The sequence below is a fragment of the Haemaphysalis longicornis genome, unplaced genomic scaffold (assembly GCF_048455015.1).
Source record: "Haemaphysalis longicornis isolate Haplotype H1 unplaced genomic scaffold, Haemaphysalis longicornis Haplotype H1 scaffold_4, whole genome shotgun sequence".
In the NCBI taxonomy this organism is placed as follows: Eukaryota; Metazoa; Arthropoda; class Arachnida; order Ixodida; family Ixodidae; genus Haemaphysalis; species Haemaphysalis longicornis.
In genome coordinates, this window is record NW_027526361.1 from 170,389,509 (window position 1) to 170,405,999 (window position 16,491).

At 44.6% G+C, this 16,491-nt stretch overlaps 1 long non-coding RNA gene across 2 annotated transcripts; it reads right to left on the minus strand.

Moving 5' to 3' along the window:
- Positions 1–10,767: 10,767 nt before the first annotated feature.
- Positions 10,768–15,431, minus strand: LOC144180667 (uncharacterized). 2 transcript variants are annotated; one of them, XR_013324498.1, is made up of 5 exons: positions 14,919–15,431; positions 13,506–13,647; positions 13,159–13,318; positions 12,954–13,076; positions 10,768–12,464 (listed from the first exon to the last, which is right to left on the minus strand). It is a non-coding gene; the product is annotated as an uncharacterized LOC144180667 (long non-coding RNA). The 2 variants fall into 2 exon arrangements; XR_013324497.1 differs by lacking the exon at positions 14,919–15,431 and having other exon boundaries at positions 13,506–14,901.
- Between the last annotated feature and the right edge of the window lie 1,060 nt (positions 15,432–16,491).

Consider the following 16,491-nt stretch of genomic DNA (forward strand, 5'->3'; position numbering starts at 1 on the left):
AGCGCCAGCCTCACGTAGAATGTGCGTGTTCGTCGTGAGTGGTAGGACGAAACTTGTTTGTCAACAATTCGAAATGAGCAAATTTCCCCCGCGAAACTTGGCCCTCTTGTATTCTAAAGGTCTTTTGTTTTTGATTGGAACACATAGCCAGCTTAGCTTGAGAACGGTCCTCCAATGTTTGCTTTCCCCGCCATGCTTTTCTCTCTCTTATCTGGCCCTTTTGATGGTTTTTAGGGCGCTTTCAATATAATGGCATCGGGGTGCAATTGCTGAGCCAAAGTTCCCAGTACCTCATCTTCGCAACTTTAAGTGTTTGGGTATACGGTTAGCTTTGGGTAACCCGCATTCAAAGCCGTTGAATCGAGGTCGAGGAAGTGGATTCTCAGACCAGATTTTGCATCTAACCTGCACAAGAATGACTGTAGCATTGAATAATTTAAAACTGACCAATAACGCTCAAACATCCCAATACTACAATCCGCAACAGGTGTTTGCAACGCGTTTGTAAGCATTTACAGCAACTTTGCAAGATTTTTACGCTTCGCCTACTTCCTTCAACCAACAAACAAATGTGGTGCTACTTAGATGTCGTAAAATACGCGGCAACTTGTGTAACTGTTTGACACCGGGTGTATAAATATTTGCATCGTATTTTGAGCGTTCTGAAATGCAGACATGGCCTTGAAAATAGCTTTATTACCGCATGACAGCCCTCAAGTGCACTTGCACGTTGCGGACCATGAAACAAGACAAAACGTTTACTGCGGCCACTTCCGCCATGAGTGGCGATAGCCTTTTGTGACACTAAAGGTCGTGGGGCCTCCGCATCACGGTCCATTCTATGCAATCGCACTACTGGTGCGGACTTGCCACGGTGGTGTGGGATCCATGAATAGTAGAGGAATTTGTGTTTGAGTGACGTCAAGCAGCAGCATCACGGCAGTGGTGAGCCCCTCTCGGACACTCCAGCATCCCCTGCAATACTTCAGGTCTTACGGGTGGTCCTCTCAACGTTCTCCCACACCGCCATATCTTGGGCCACACTAAGGATGACTAACGTAAGTAGGTTAGAATGCGCAAGAGCGGTTTAGAATGTTCCGAGTGAAGGTGACAGCTGGCCATAATGACAATGGTAAAGGAAAGACTTTTGCTTTAGTGTCATACCCCGAAGATTTAAAAAATAGTGTAATTGAACGGCGTACGCTGATAGAACGCTGCGCAGGAGTTCCTTTCAAGATTTTTTTCTGTATGCAGTGTTTGCTGCCCCATTGCCTTCAGTGTTGTGCTTTGAAATTCGATTACTATTGCATTAATTTGAGCAGAGTGGGTATTTCGCTCTTGCCAAGACGACCTCAACCAGTAGTGTGTGTGCAACTCCAATAGTATTTAAAAATCGGAAACCACCGAGAGAGGTTGCAGGCTCGTACGTTATGAAGGGGAACAGGAGGCTTCGAGTAGTGCGATAGAGAAAACCTTTTAGTGTCAGTACATGTAACGGTATGAGGTTCGAAACTACTTAAACAATCAGACCCTTCAAAAAACGCGCCGCTTAGTATAAGGAAGAACCTATTGTTAAATACCTCAAACAAAGATTTTTTCAGAATTGTGAGAATCAAGAACAACCTTCCATAAGGCCACTACCCTACCAAGTTCGCCTACTATTCAAGAAAAATTCCATTTCTCTTATTCTTGCTTTTAGAATACCTAGACAAAATTTAATTAAAAATTGCTCCGACGCAACTAGCAGAATAAATGATTGTCCTTCAGCTTATAGTGTTGCTTTTCTTCATAAAAATGGTCACCAGAAAAAAAAAAAACAGATTTTCAAGATGTGCAAACATACATCGCAATTAATGTATACAAGTCAGGCCGTACTCAGATAAGAGAACGCAACATATAACCGAAACCACCAGTGCTTACCCAAGCTTTAAAAACATCCCTTAGAACATCCAATTCAAAAAACGTGTAAATTGCGGACGCTTATATCGTAACATTTTAAGTGACATAATAGTGTGGCGCATTCAGTAAATACCTCGTTAAACCATAAACATTACCTTAGTAGTGACGCGATTAGCTGTAATATCACCGTCTGGTTTAGCGCAAATGTCCCCTAATTTATCAGCACCAACGTACAAGGAAAAACATTTGAGAGGAATTAGGTGGCCTCAAATCAATAAACTTTAGAAAAGCAAAGTAGTGCAAAAATAACACGTAATCAGCGCTCCAATAAAATGCAACTGCTTGAGCTAATGATAGAGGCCGCATGAGCGAACCAGCAAATGCAGTAGAGTATGCATGACGAGCCCAGAACATGACGTCTTATTTTCGCAGACCGGAATGCAGACGTATGAACTATAAGAACCCGTTTACACTCTCGACGTCCAGAAACGTTTATTTGAGGTCAGAAGTAATCTCTTTTCCAGGGACTGCACTTTTGACTTGCGCACTTGATTTTGCGAATTGGGGATACCGGTACATCTGTGAATAATTAAACGCTAAGCTTGCTGACTGAACACGACTTTTCACCGCAGAAGCATTCCAGCTTCTGTGGTAGCGTGACTACGCAAAAATGGCTTAATTTAAATTCACCAAAGCTCTTTTTATACGAAGTTTGAAAGCGCAATGTCCAATTTCAATATTCCGCCTTAGCAGCACTAATGCGGGAAACGTAGTTACCTGAAAAGCGAGCTTTCAAATTAGAGATGTGTTTTCAGTTATTTACTGTCTGTGGTATGGCGCCCTAAACCACAAAAGAAAACAGAAGAAAACGCTGAGCACAAGACGTCGCCGCATTCAAGTCAGAGAGGAATCGGGGGAAGGTCGGAGGGCGAAGAAGTTTAGGAGGAAGAATCTTACGCTGGAGAAGAAGCAACTCCACGGTGGCATTTCCAGGGCCTGTCTTCGGTACGGCCAGGTGACCTGTGGCCGTCGTAAGGACGCCCGGGTACCACGTCGCCGGCAACGCTGGGCTGTGGTGGTATTTTCACCCCCACCAACCTCCAATATCTTCGTAGTCCTGCTAACATTGCCCTCCCCAGCACCTCTCTAACACCGGGCCGCATCAACGAGCCAGCTGCCTCTGAGACGCTTGCCTCTGCCCATCGCCTGCTGCCCTCAACGCCGTTGCCCGAGCCGCGACCACCGGTTGCATGGCGTGAGGAACATTCTTTAATATACTTCCCGTCTTTGTGATCGCTCATGATAAATGTAATCGTCCTCCCTTCTACCGAAACCCGTGTTGCGATCCCTCATTCCTGCGTCCCTCCAACTGGTCCTTGTGTCTTCCGAACCTTAACATCATCACACTGTCTTTTGGATGGGGAAATTCTGTCCGCCAAACGCCCATGCAAATAACGCTCTATGAACTGCGCAACTCCGCAATGGCTACGAACTATTGGACGAGCTGAAATTAGGGCAAAAAAATTGTTACGGGAAGGATTAATTTACAATGATTACGGGGTCTATGGCTAGCGACACACAAATGTCAAACGGTCTGAAGATAGCGGGTGTCCAGCCGGAGCGTAACCTCGTTCTCCTCCACATTTCCCCTTTGTAGTTCTCCTTTATAAAGACGATAGTCTTTCTTGGGCTACTTAAACCTAGAAATTTTGGTCTGTCTGTATGTCTGTCTGTCTGTCCGTCTGTAACTCGATCCAGCCACCTGGCCAAAGTAAAATCCTTACTGCGCAATGGTCTTATATACTCACAGCCAAATGTAAACATCTAAGCCCAGTTTTAATGTTCATACTTGTCAACTTTGTTGAACAAGAATAAGACATTACGGAAATATAGGACAGGAAATTAGTACACAAGGGATATTTACAGTGTTCCTTTATTTAAATTCCTGGATGCTTTGTTTTTCGATAGCAATTGATATTCTACATCTACTCCAGAACAACGCGTACCGCCTGCTGTCTCCTGCGCCATCTCCAGGCGGCATATGAGAAATCACGTGGCAACAGCAAAGAAAGGTTGCACTAGCTAGGTTTCACTTTCCGCTTGGAGCGCACGTGAAGCACGACAACGCGGTTTTATAAACATTTAAGTCGGCCGCCTCGATTCACGCGCGTCTCTGCCGTACTGGAGCGCTGCCATCGAGGAACCCCGCCTGTAGGAGCTGAACGCGGTAAATTCAAATAGCCTTAAGCAAACGTTTAGTGCGTTTACCTTTGGATGAGCGCGACGGAACAGGAACAACGTGAAAGGTGAGCGGGAAAGCGAAGGGGGGCGTTTTCTTGGCAAATGTCTACAAAGACTATCGTCTTTTGATGACATTTGCAACGAAAGAAGCAGATACGCGGGCAATTTTTTTCCTGAGTAGCTCATTACGGTGCATGGTGTCAATTCATGGTGGGTAATATTTGCGTACCAATCTATTCGTCAAGGTACCTGAAGAGTCATTCGCCTCCTAGAAGTTTGAGATTCTTGTACGGCGTTTGTAAAGCTACGGTAAGTTATCATATACGCAAATGATATGGAAGACCATAAAACTCACTGTATATTTTTACCCTAAAAGTGTTCTAATGTGGATAACGATGGATTAAACGAAGATTTTTCAGAAGCTCTACCAACACCGCATTGTAATTTACAGTTTGTGATTTTGGACCTACATCTCCCCAATTGTTTTGAGCAATTCCATAACAGCACTTTGCTGGTAAGTTGCCAAACACATACTCTCTATCCCTTGAAAACCATCTTGTGGCTGCAGGAATATCTAGATTCAACAACGAATAAAGGGTTTCTCATTTGTACATTTTGAGTGAGCTCCTAAAAAAATTGAGCAATAGGCTGGCAGCTCCCTTGTTTCGGCAGTGGTACGACTCAGCCATGTACTTTACAGCAACCTGAGTCCCATAAGAAGTTGATAACGGCTGCTTAGGCTGCAGAATCGAGGCAAACATTTAACATTCGCTTGCTGTATGTGAATTTTGTATTTTCTGGTCAAAAACGAGCAGCTAAAATAGTTTCTCTTTCCCGGCTAGCCATGTGCTCCCGGGTTTTGTCACAGTTTCACTGTTTTTTCGATAATGGTGAACCACCTATATACACAACTTGTATTGGAATGCTTGGCTACACCATCGCCGGCAAAATACCTCATCGTAGTGCACTGCCTCGCCAGAGTTTCGTGTCGACCGTGCGAACGGTGCTTGCATATATTTTTGCGCAAACATAAAAGTCAAGATAGCTATGTGAACGCTTTTAGGATTGAAACTTCTCCCTTTTAACCACTCTTATGTGCCGAGCTTGTGAACAGATCATTTACATTGTCCCTTATTTTTTTTCTCTAAGCCCCTTATTCCGGCAAGTGTGCTTTAACGTATGTTTAGGTCCCGTAAGGGCTGGGTAGTCTACAATTCGAGATTTTTTGGTTTCAGGCCTGTTAGGCACTAAGCGGCTTAGAAAAATGTTACGCTGGAGAACTTATATTTTGTGACACTTGCTGGTTCGTGCGTGCAGTGTTATGTGCAGCGACTTGCGGGAACGCGCACTTTTTAGTGATACAGGAGCGAAACAACCCAGTCTGTTTTTTTATTCTTCACAGGTGTTCGCTTTGCGACCCGGACGAAAGCGGTGGTGACGCTCTCCGAGTCATTTGTCATCGCTGCACAGCCCGTCCTTTAGAATCTTCGTAGTTTTCTATTGTCTCTATTTTCGCATTCCGTTCTTATCTTGTTTCCCTTGAGAAGGAAGACAGTGTGTTAAAATCCAGTGGTACGGGTTCTCTTGTGTCGAGAAAACTAACGGATTTGGCAGAAAATTTAAATACATGGGAACGTAACCAAACTCCGAAAAACTTTCGTAATGGTGGCGCTTTTGGGCAAACTACTGATGCTTTTTTTAACTGCGAAGAATGATTTCTTTGAGATGGCGCATACCTGCCGTAAAGTTTTGGGCGGCATCTAAGGTAAAGAATCACAGAAAAAAAAGTTTTTAATAGCCCGGAGTTCTAGCCGCGCAATCTCAAAGCACCGAGAAAAAAAGTTCGTGCTGGGTGTAACGCAAATACCAATGCTATCCACGCTTTGTTCAAGACAGGGCCACAATTTTCACACAACTTTTACACAACTTTTACACACATTGCTTTAATGTCTCAAGTTGTGTTTACTCTTAGCTAAAAAAGTACCGTTTACGTAGTTTTAAATTCACCTTGTGTAAGACTGTTAACTTGCTAGTAGTAAATGATAGGTTTGGGTATAAAAGAACTTGTGTTGTAAAGCTACAAATAATTGGTGCTGCTTGCAGTAGTGGTGCAAGGCTGGAGAAACACCAGAACTGGATATCTACCTTTCTTCTCCCCACACTGACAGCGGGTCCCAGGTGAGAGGGGCAGCCGGATTCGACAGGTCTCTGAAGCAAACACTATTAAAGTATGCGTAGGATTTTAGTCACCCGCAATCATCGTTATCCTTTTCGTCGTCACCCTGCGAGGGCACAGCCGCGTAGGGCAAATCACTTCTAGCGCGTCCTCTTGTCGGAAAACCATCACTTCTTCGTCCGCTGCTCCGGTGGGGTCGCTACGTGTGGATTGTGAAGGGGTGGCTTGACAGATTCGTAATCGTCATCGGCGTGATGGAACCGTGGATCGCCGGTCGCTGCACGACTACAACGAAGAAGGCAGGAGCTCCTCGTGGGGCGTAAGCCCTTGCGAAAGGCTGTACCACGCCAGCCGGTCGCCGCGAGGGGCGCGCTGGCGTGCACTCGGGGTTTTCTGTCTCTGACGGGCGGATGTATGTCGGCGTGAACAGCTCTGCTGTTAAAATGGTGACACGCGCTAAGAACCGTGCAAACGCTGGTCTGCATGTAAGCGGGAAACATCATACGGAGACACCAGTTTTTTATCTGGCAAGTACGCCCTTTGGCATAAACTAAATGGAGTCGAGCAGTCCCGTCCCCACAATGAAGTCCAGAAGAGGCCCTTCCCGTAGATACTTGGTTTGCAGAAAGAGGTATTTTTGTGCCGTGGACAACCGATTGCAGACTGTGCAAAAAGCCGGAGACTATTAATCACGTCTTCATCGACTGTTGGGACCCAGTGTTCCATTGGGACGTCCTCCAACGTAAGTTAAAGAAAGACTTACCCATAACGCCGCGTGGAATTCGGTTCCTACCTGAAAAAAATGAGGGCGGTGTGCCGTACGATTTGATCATGCTCCTCAGCCTTCATGGTATATGGAGGACGAGAATGGGGGCGAGGAATGCGGATATAAATGCCCGGCCTGTCAGGGAAAATTTTATTGAAAGCGTTCAGTATATACGGGAAGTGTTTCGTGCTGAGGATGATCCCCCTGAGTGGTTGTCTGTGCTTGACTATTTAGTCTGTCTTAGAAAGTTTTAAAGCCACGTAGTCAGCCAAGTAGGGTTGACGGATCATTACATGACATGATGTGTGATGTGCTGTAGAAATTTCAAAGCAGGCAATAAAGTTTGAAAAAGGTCTCGTGGTCTTGTCGCTAGCGCGTCGGGTTGGTGGGGCAGGGTGCAGTGGTTCGATTCCCGCGTGCGTGTTTTTCTTTTAGCCACTCCTAGCTCGTCTCCGGGGGGTTACGGAAGGGAGCATTCGTCTGTTCGTTAAGGAAGAATGGTTGGGGAAGTAACCATTCGTCCCCTCGCATTTCCTTTCGCAGGGTTTCGGCAACGCAGTCCGCCCCAAGGGAGCAATGGCTCCCTTTTGGCTAAGAGTGCTCTTTTTGCGCATACTCGTGTAAAGCCTCAACTTGTGTGCTTACCAAGATTCAGTTAACTCAACGCAAATCCCGACCTGTTGGAGTTATTGTAGATGCTGTTGGATGAAACGAAGACTGCCCATTACAATAATACTCCTAACGCATCCCAGCCACCAACTAAGATTAAGCGCTTGTGTAGACACGTCGAAGTCGGCCCCTTCGCTACTATTTTGAAAGCAGAAGTTTAGTCAGGAAGGGGGTTTTAAGTTCGTTTCCATGGCATATTCTCGTGTCGCTCTTTTCCTTGATCGGGAATCCCGAAGGCAAGACAGGTACCAAATCAGGCCGGGAGGGAAGGGGCTCACAAACTCACTTGGCTTGGCTCTAAGTATTTCGCTAAGCACCAGCCCTGCCGCCGTGCGTTCGGCGCTGCTTACATGCTTCTCGCAATGTTCCAACTTCGCAGAAAAGCATGAAAATATGAATGCCTACAAGATCCGCACGCGTGAGGTAGAGTGGTATATAGCCTAAAATATCGCACTAGCTCCGTTCCGTGCTGTAACTGGCTCGCAGTTATGCAGGCCTCAGGAGAAAAGGCGACCACGTGGCGAGATAAAGACAATTGCTCCTCTAGGAGAAACGGGTAAGAACAGACCCCGGGGCACTTCTTGTAGAGCCGTCGTTGTTCTTTCCCAGTTATCGTGCTCCAGGTTTATCTCGGAGAGCGGTATTTGTCGTTCCGCGACAAGAGTAAATATTGCTTCCCTCGTTGAGTTTGCAGTATCGGCGCACCGACGCTGCCCTTCTCCCTCCGCCCGCAGCTCGTAGTACATTCGCTTACCCACCCGACGTGAGTAATTACCTTCCTGGATCGGCAACGCTGGAGAGTATGCCGAGAGAATTGCACAGGAAATAACATGCACACCGATGAACCGAATTCAAATACAGGCGCTTCTGTGTTGTGCCTTCACTGTTTCCGCACTCATTTTACGAACCCATTTGCTGGAATGGTTGGACGTGCCGTAAGTGCTGTGGCGGTGGCAAACAGTGCGGAACAACATCCCCGTTGCGCATCAGTGTTGACGGTGAGCGCTACACAGAGTGCAGCGACTCCAAGGTGTACGGCTTTTTATCTTCTGGGCAGATCCCAAGAAGCCTGAATGTTTTTTTAAACCCGCCGGGGTTGTAACACAGGCGCGAATATCCACATTTCAAGTGCACTAAACAGTTATTACGACAGGCTTCCCCCTCGTGTGCCGATATCCCACGAACAGTACTCAGGGGAGAGAAATGCTTTACGTCCACGATGAATGCAGCCGTACAGCTGCTAAAGAGAGCTATACCCGTTCTCAGAAAACTCCCAACTTGTAAAAATATTCTTTGCGAAATTCTGCATGCATACAGTTATTGTTCTCACCGCTAAATATTCTTATAAAGGCTCACACCCCTTTTTTCAAGGCACATGGTTCCATTTTAGGTGGGTTGAAAATTTTTCTTTGCACAAATTTAGTTTACTTGGAGGTCTTCCCCTAAAATGTTCCACTACCGCGGACCATTTTTCCTCTTTACTACATATAAAGCTGTTGCGACTGAAATAGAGACCGGAGCTCAAGGAGCCATGAAGACCGATTACACCTTTGCTCATTTTGAAAGACTGAGCTTCTCGTAGCGCAGTCAGTTCTGTTGCAGTCCTGAAAGAAAACCTGTTCACAAAAAAATGAAAGCCTTTCCACTCAATGTGAAACCTGTCAGAAGTGCAGAGCAGTGGTTCGCCATAACGGGATGTAGCGCTGTTACCCGCTCACTCTTACCACCCATCACGTTCTTTGCCGCCCTGTCTCAATCCTGTCCTGATGAATTCAATGAAGGTTTGCCCAACACTTTTCAAGTTTCCCGCCTTCGCGTCCGCCCCCTGCCTGAAACTGCACCAGCGGGAGATATGTTTGCTTTTCGTTCTGCATGCGCCGGCGGTTCACTGCCACTTTTTTTGCTTACTATCGCAAACGCCACCACAACTGGCGTTCTTACCTAAATGAACGCAGGCGCTGCCGGTTAATTACGTATATTTTGCTCCAAATGTACCTACAGTTTTATTCGTGGAAAAACGACGGGCCGATGTATGACAATCGCCAACGGTTTACGAGTTTCGAATGCTTATGACTATATAAAGCGCTTGGCTTTCGAAGCCTCTGTGGGACGCCGCGACGACAGCCGCTACGGCGGAACGCCGTTTAACTATACTTCGGACCAGCGAGTCAGCTACGAAGGCAAGGCGAACTTCCAAAGGACCCTGCAATTAGCGACACACAGTTATCAGTCGGTACCAGCACTTTAGCATACAAGTGATACAATAAAACGGAACTTTATGCCATGCTACACTCTTAATCTGGATCCACATAAGATCCACTTAGTAACTGGAACTTTTTTGCAAAAAAGTTCCACTTATATATTTGGAACCGTGTTCCACATACCCTGAAAATGTAAGTGGAACAGTGCACCACATATTTTTGCAGCTAAATTATCTGGATCGCCGTTCCAAATAAAAGTATACGGATCACTGTTCCAAATAAACGGGTAGTGTAAGTTACTGGAACACTAATCCACGTAAAATGATTATGGATTTATCCGGTGCGCCGTTCCAGGTACCTTCAGACCAGCTGTTTATATAAAACGGTGTTCCGATAGAAGTTGAGAAGGTGTCTATGGGACTCCACTTTTCCGATATATCTGCTTTCCTGTTGGTATAAACTGATGTCATTTGCCAGGCTTGCGGATGCATTGGTACCAGAAGGAAACCGCAAGCACCATTCTAACGCAGCCTTGACATATGTCCCACAGTGATACCAACAATTGGAAAACAGAAACCGCCGCAGCAGTGTGGTCCCTGGCAGTTCCCAACAGTTGCCTATCGGAGCACAGTTCTATATAAAAGTTGGTCTGAGATACCTGGAGCGGAACACAGACTTTGGCTTCATCCGCCGCATCCTGTTCTGGGTTTTGGCTGCATGTAAAAGAAACAAGACTCGCATTAAAATACATACCAAACCAACTATTAGCACTGATACAATGCTTTTCAAAACACTAAGCAAATTTTATTCGCTCGTATTATTGCATACATTTGAGATACGGAGACATATCTGTTTCCACTTGGGCAGAAAATGACCAGCGTACAGGATCAAATACCAAAACGATATCAAGTGGCCAAAACGATCTAAGTGGCATTTTCCTATTTTCGCTAATATTTACCATTCTTTTTTGCTAAAAAAACATGGGTAATAAAGATGGCTTTAAGCGCAACTGCGTCACAAACAGACTTGTACATCTACCCTCGCACTAACTCAAAAAACATTACACAACAGTGACCATAAAATATGCTGTTTTATCACATGAAATCAGGTACCGCAAATGCGGAAGTACCCACAGCGCTTGTCATACCAAGTTTACGCATCCCGCTTCCAAAATATGCAGTTTGCTATTAAATTGTAGGGAAAGCCAAAAATACAAGCCATACACGGTTGGATTATCGCAAGACCTACAAGAGTGTAGGAAAAGAACACCGGAGCTAATACTAACAATATAACATTTGCACACAAAAACTTACCGGAAGCATGTGGCACTATTGCACAACTAAAACATACACCATATATCAATATCAAGCCAACTGTAATATCAAGCTAACTGTAGCCAAAACCGACTATATACGCGCCCTGAAAAAGCCTTTCACTGATGCCGCGTGGCTTCCCCGACAATCTGTAGCTATTTAAAATAACTTATCCAAAAAAAAGCTCATAGCACCCAGTGTGAATCTTACAAAATTTTACAAACCAGATAGCTCGGAGAATGTTGCGCATTTTAAAATTTGACAAGCAGCTTAACTCTAAAGACGTTATTAATTCCCTCAAGAACAATTCAGACATCCCAAATAACCAAGCCAGGTAGCGTTTAAACATACAGGTGACCAATTTTACCAAGCAAACTTGGAAGCATTTTTCCAGCCGGAACATTTATCTGAGGTAAAATTCACAGTTGCGTGCTGTACAAACCCTACTATCATGACGACAGTATGCTTGTGACCAAAGCACTGCCTCTAACAAGCAAAAAATGCAACTTAGTCCAAAGTAAACAACTTTTTCAAGCCAAATATGTATATTTCGCATTCTTCTAGGGCTTAGGTATCAGCTAAGATACAGTACAAAAATTGATTAATAAAGCCCCAAATCGTCTGTGTAAATAATTACTCTCACGTTTGCATCCATCAACACCAGCACTGCCATGGTAACAAATTACCAGCTGCACTTGAATAATAAAAACGTTACAGTGCAGTGCCATTAACTACATTAACAGAGTAACAGAGTAGCTGCAAAGGCAGCCTGCGCTTTGTGCCAATAATGAAAAATTGCAAAGGAAAGCACGACTTCCCTTTTGCAATTGACATGCCGCTTGCATCTACCAATCATTTGAACCACGACATATCTTTCCGAATAGGCTTCAACATCTAACAATAATTTAGAACCCTAAGTAGAGTGACCACATCAAGTCTTTCAACAGAGCTTTCAACTTAAATGACACCAGGCCACTGTTAAATGGCCAATAACTCTCTGCAAAAGTCCCAAGAACTCTCCAAAGTCGCATAAGTTTCAGGAGATTAAGATGAAATATACGGCGAGGAGGATGACCACATCTTGATGTGACAACGCAGGCGGAAAATCCATGACGTGTTTCTTGCAGACAATATTTATGCTGCCATTTTCTTCTCTCAAAATAACTGGACCTCGAGAATAACTGGACCACGTCATGTACCTTTAAGGAAGGAACAAGAAAATTTTGTTAGACGATGGCTTTAAATGAGTGAGTTGCTCAGGATACCCCTTTTATAGCACAGTAATTGATTGAAATATCAGCGATTTCTTGGTTTCTTTTCTGGGAATGCTGCTAACAATGTACAAAAAATATTAGCACAGATTGTCAATGGCCGTTCTCTAATTCTGGAAAGCAACCGCACTGGGCGTGGCCGTGGTGCCGTATTATCACAGCAGCAACTCTCAATGTGAAAGCAAAATGTTTGCAAAACTTGAATGCAAAATAATAGTTTTTTTGTCCACATGTTGAAGCATCCGAAGCAGGCTGAATGTGAAGGTATTTCCCAATATTGGAGTTCACGATTTATTTTTAACAGTAAGATTTTGCTACAAAGAAAACTACCACAAATTCAGTCCCGCAAAAATAAATAGCCAGCTTCAATAAACACTACCATAAATTGAGTCCCACAAAAATAAAATGCCAACTTACCCAACTAAAATTCAGATGCAGGCGTTCCTGGCAGGGCCTCCTCGGAGTGCATTTCCAGGAAAGTTTTGCCAACGTGTTCCCAAAAGCTCTTACTGTCGTTGTCACCTACAGGTCAAGTTGTCACTGAAATGGTGTTCCGAAGCCATTACGTATATTGCAACTACCTAAAAAGGACCATCAAAGTTCCAGAACTGGGAGTGCGTACTTGTAGAATGCAATGATTTCATCCCGTACAACGGCTTTCATGTGTTTTCTTTTTGTGAACACACGCCTTCAAGAACGGTGAACACACGCCTTCAAGAACCAGGAAAATGGCAGTATGCATTCCTTGTTCCATTGTTTTAAGTCCCGGTCCGCCCTATTTCCTAGAAAATAAAAACAGTATAAAAATATCGAAGCATAAATTTACGCTTCCCTCAGAAGGGAGTACTACAAGATCTCGTACAATGCCTGATTAGTTGTGCTAAAATTTATTTTGCAGCACGAGCCCTGGTAACGTTTTCAGGCGAAACAATTTTAAATATAAAAATATTTGAACATTTTTAGGCTCACCTGTCATTGCTCCATGCGGAGTGGTGAACGTCTGTATAATACGCAACACTCAAGAGGCACTCTTTCGTGGCTTTATGACTTCCACAATGCATACATAATCTGCCACACTTGTCACGACGACGCCTCGGCGTGCCGAAGATGTCTTCAGCCACAGTGAATGCCACAGCCATGATTTCAGAGGTATATGTAAGGAATGGAAATAATTCGTTTTAATTTCTGTTCTTCAGACAAACGAAAACAATTGTCGCAAACTACCAGCCAGTGTAGAGACAAATGTGTCCACAGTCAGCCATAGTCTGCATCTGGACAGGTTATTCAGATCGAATACAGAATGTAGCAATCTGCTTTCGCAGTATATTTTCTAAGTTCAAGGAAGCACAGAAATGGGTTAATGTTGGGTGCACACAGTGATGCAAGAACTTATCACCTGAGCGTCGTCGGAAATTATTTCGACTCTCGGGTTACCACCGACATTGACGGCATAAAAATGCAAGAGTGGCTTATTTTTAACGCGGTTCGTGAAGTAGCAACCACTTATTATGGATATTGAATAATTATCCTGAAGTCTCAAGTTACCACTGACATTAACAGCATAGAAACGGCAGCACACTTTCTATATACCCGCTGCGTGTTGTTTTTCCACATTTCTTCCCCTCTACAAAAGAAACGTTTGTTACTGCGGTACTGCTAAGACAACTGTCCCTTCCATTTCTCTACACTTCAGGCAATGTTATTTAAAATAGATCATCTCAATTGGTCAAAGGAATTCAAAGAAACATGGAACATAAACATGAAACATGGAACAGATAAACGTAAGATGACGCCTTGAAAGCACATCAACACAACTCCAAATAGCGTCTACCTTGCGCGCAACGGGCAAGGTCGAAGACTCCCGGTCTGGTAAGCACAGTAAATGCATTCTACTCAGCAGACTAACACAACGCCGCAATTGCCACGCAAGTTTTAAAAATACCAATAAATCTAAGGACGGACGCCCCGACAAACTTGCTTGGAAGTTGTACACGTGTGCACGCGCGATTATCGCGAGCGACTAACCCGAGAAGATTCGCTACCGCAGAGATACACAGCAACCGTCAATATACAACTAAGCAAAGCCACACAGTAAGGGAACATCCACTCATGAAACGCGCAAACCAGCAACTTCCTTAGAGCAATGGGGCAATGGCTAACGAACGCAGTCAGAAATGTCCAGCCGACTCTGACCCACGAACACTGAAGTTTTGGTAAATTACGGCTGCAAACGTTTCTCCAACACAAAATGTTAGACGCCGCGACCACAAGCATGGACGACACACGAACAACGGGCAGAGAAGCGGTATGTTTATCGCACGCAGTTAACAAGGATGTCACTGAACAACAACCGTTACCAGCACATAAATAAGCAGCACTGACCTTTTTTGCGCCTCCTGGCAAAACTCCACTTCGTCGAGCAGGAAATACAGCTCGGGGATATGAAAACATTTGCAGTTGCACGCCGCAATCAACCCAATCAAACTGCTAACGGCGCTAACGGTTCTCGCCAGCGTGACCGAGAATTTCTTTAGTAAATATCAGGCGCATCGCGCGAGCAATTGAGAAACCCGCTTGGGAATGCCACTGGTGGCGCTGCATGCGGAAGACCGTACAATTAGCGGAGGGAATCCTGGAAGATGGGCGCGCTGCTGTCGTTTAAAGTGTTGACGCAGTCCCGATTTTTATCCGTCGTCGTCGTACCCGTTGCAGCCCCACTGTACCGTGAATCAACGCAAAAACAGCTCTGCCGTGCTGCTGCTGACGCATGCGCATGGAATGCGCTACTGGAGTGGCGGTCTTTTCCTCATAGCTTCGGCAAACTTTCGTTCTCGCGGAGGCTTTGGCGATGCGCCCGCATAAGAGCTCATACAAACTCGGCACACGTGATGACTTTTATTTGATTCGGAAAACGGGCATATGCGTCTAAGCGGACGTTTACGCCCGATGAGGCCGAAACAAAGCTCAGATAATAGCCGCGTTAGCGCGTTAGTACTGGCTAAAGTTGTTTCTCTCGGAGGGTCGTGAGTGCGTGCGATATCCGAGCTTAACTTTGGATGACAATTTCTGCGTTACTGTTTACAATGAACGCAAAAGGGCGTGGCTTCATTTACTGCTTTTATTGAGAACAAGCCTTTCCGTAGTCAATAAAATATACTGCGACGCTCTTAGATACCCACGTTATATAAAGCTACTTACAGCTAATTAGCGAGTAATAATACATCGGCCCGTTTCCCAGCCCTTTTCGCTCCTGAACACCAATACTACAGGAAAACAGCAACTGGGGAAGCAGCTGGAGAAGGCGGGTCATTCAATGAACTTCAATTACTATGACAAGACACAACAACAGCAAGTTAACTCTGCGCATTTTTGCCGTTACTGCACAGCATAATTAGGAATTACAATGTCATTTCAGCCTTAATACATACAAAATAATGCAGGTATCACGTGGTATATTTAGTTTTCCAAGTTTAGTTCCGTTCACCCAGTCAACCACTCCTTGCAAAGAGGCTTTTGTTTTTGCTTGTGGAAATTAAAAGGGACTCACCTGTTAGCATTCCTATCGGACTTACTACGTCATGACCAACGGACTTAAAAACCATCGTGCACCAATACGAATAGTTTTACAAATACATACGATATTCACAACGGCTTAGTTTGCTTATTTTAGATATATGTCGCTTCTCTACTGAAACAAAGAAATAAAACTCTCACATGGTAGACCGCTAGCGCCTTCCAGTGAAGACTGGATAAACCAAAATGCGTTTCTTGTTTTTTTTTATCTCTGCAAAGAAATGATAGACAGCAATCTCCCGTTAAGACGAACCCTAAGGGACCGTAAAAATGTATTCGTATTATCCGAAATTCGGCTTAAGCGGAGGTGTATTGCAATGTGGACGTTACAAGAGAAAAATGTTGTGGTTCTTAATCAGTGTTCGTTTTAACCATGTTTGTC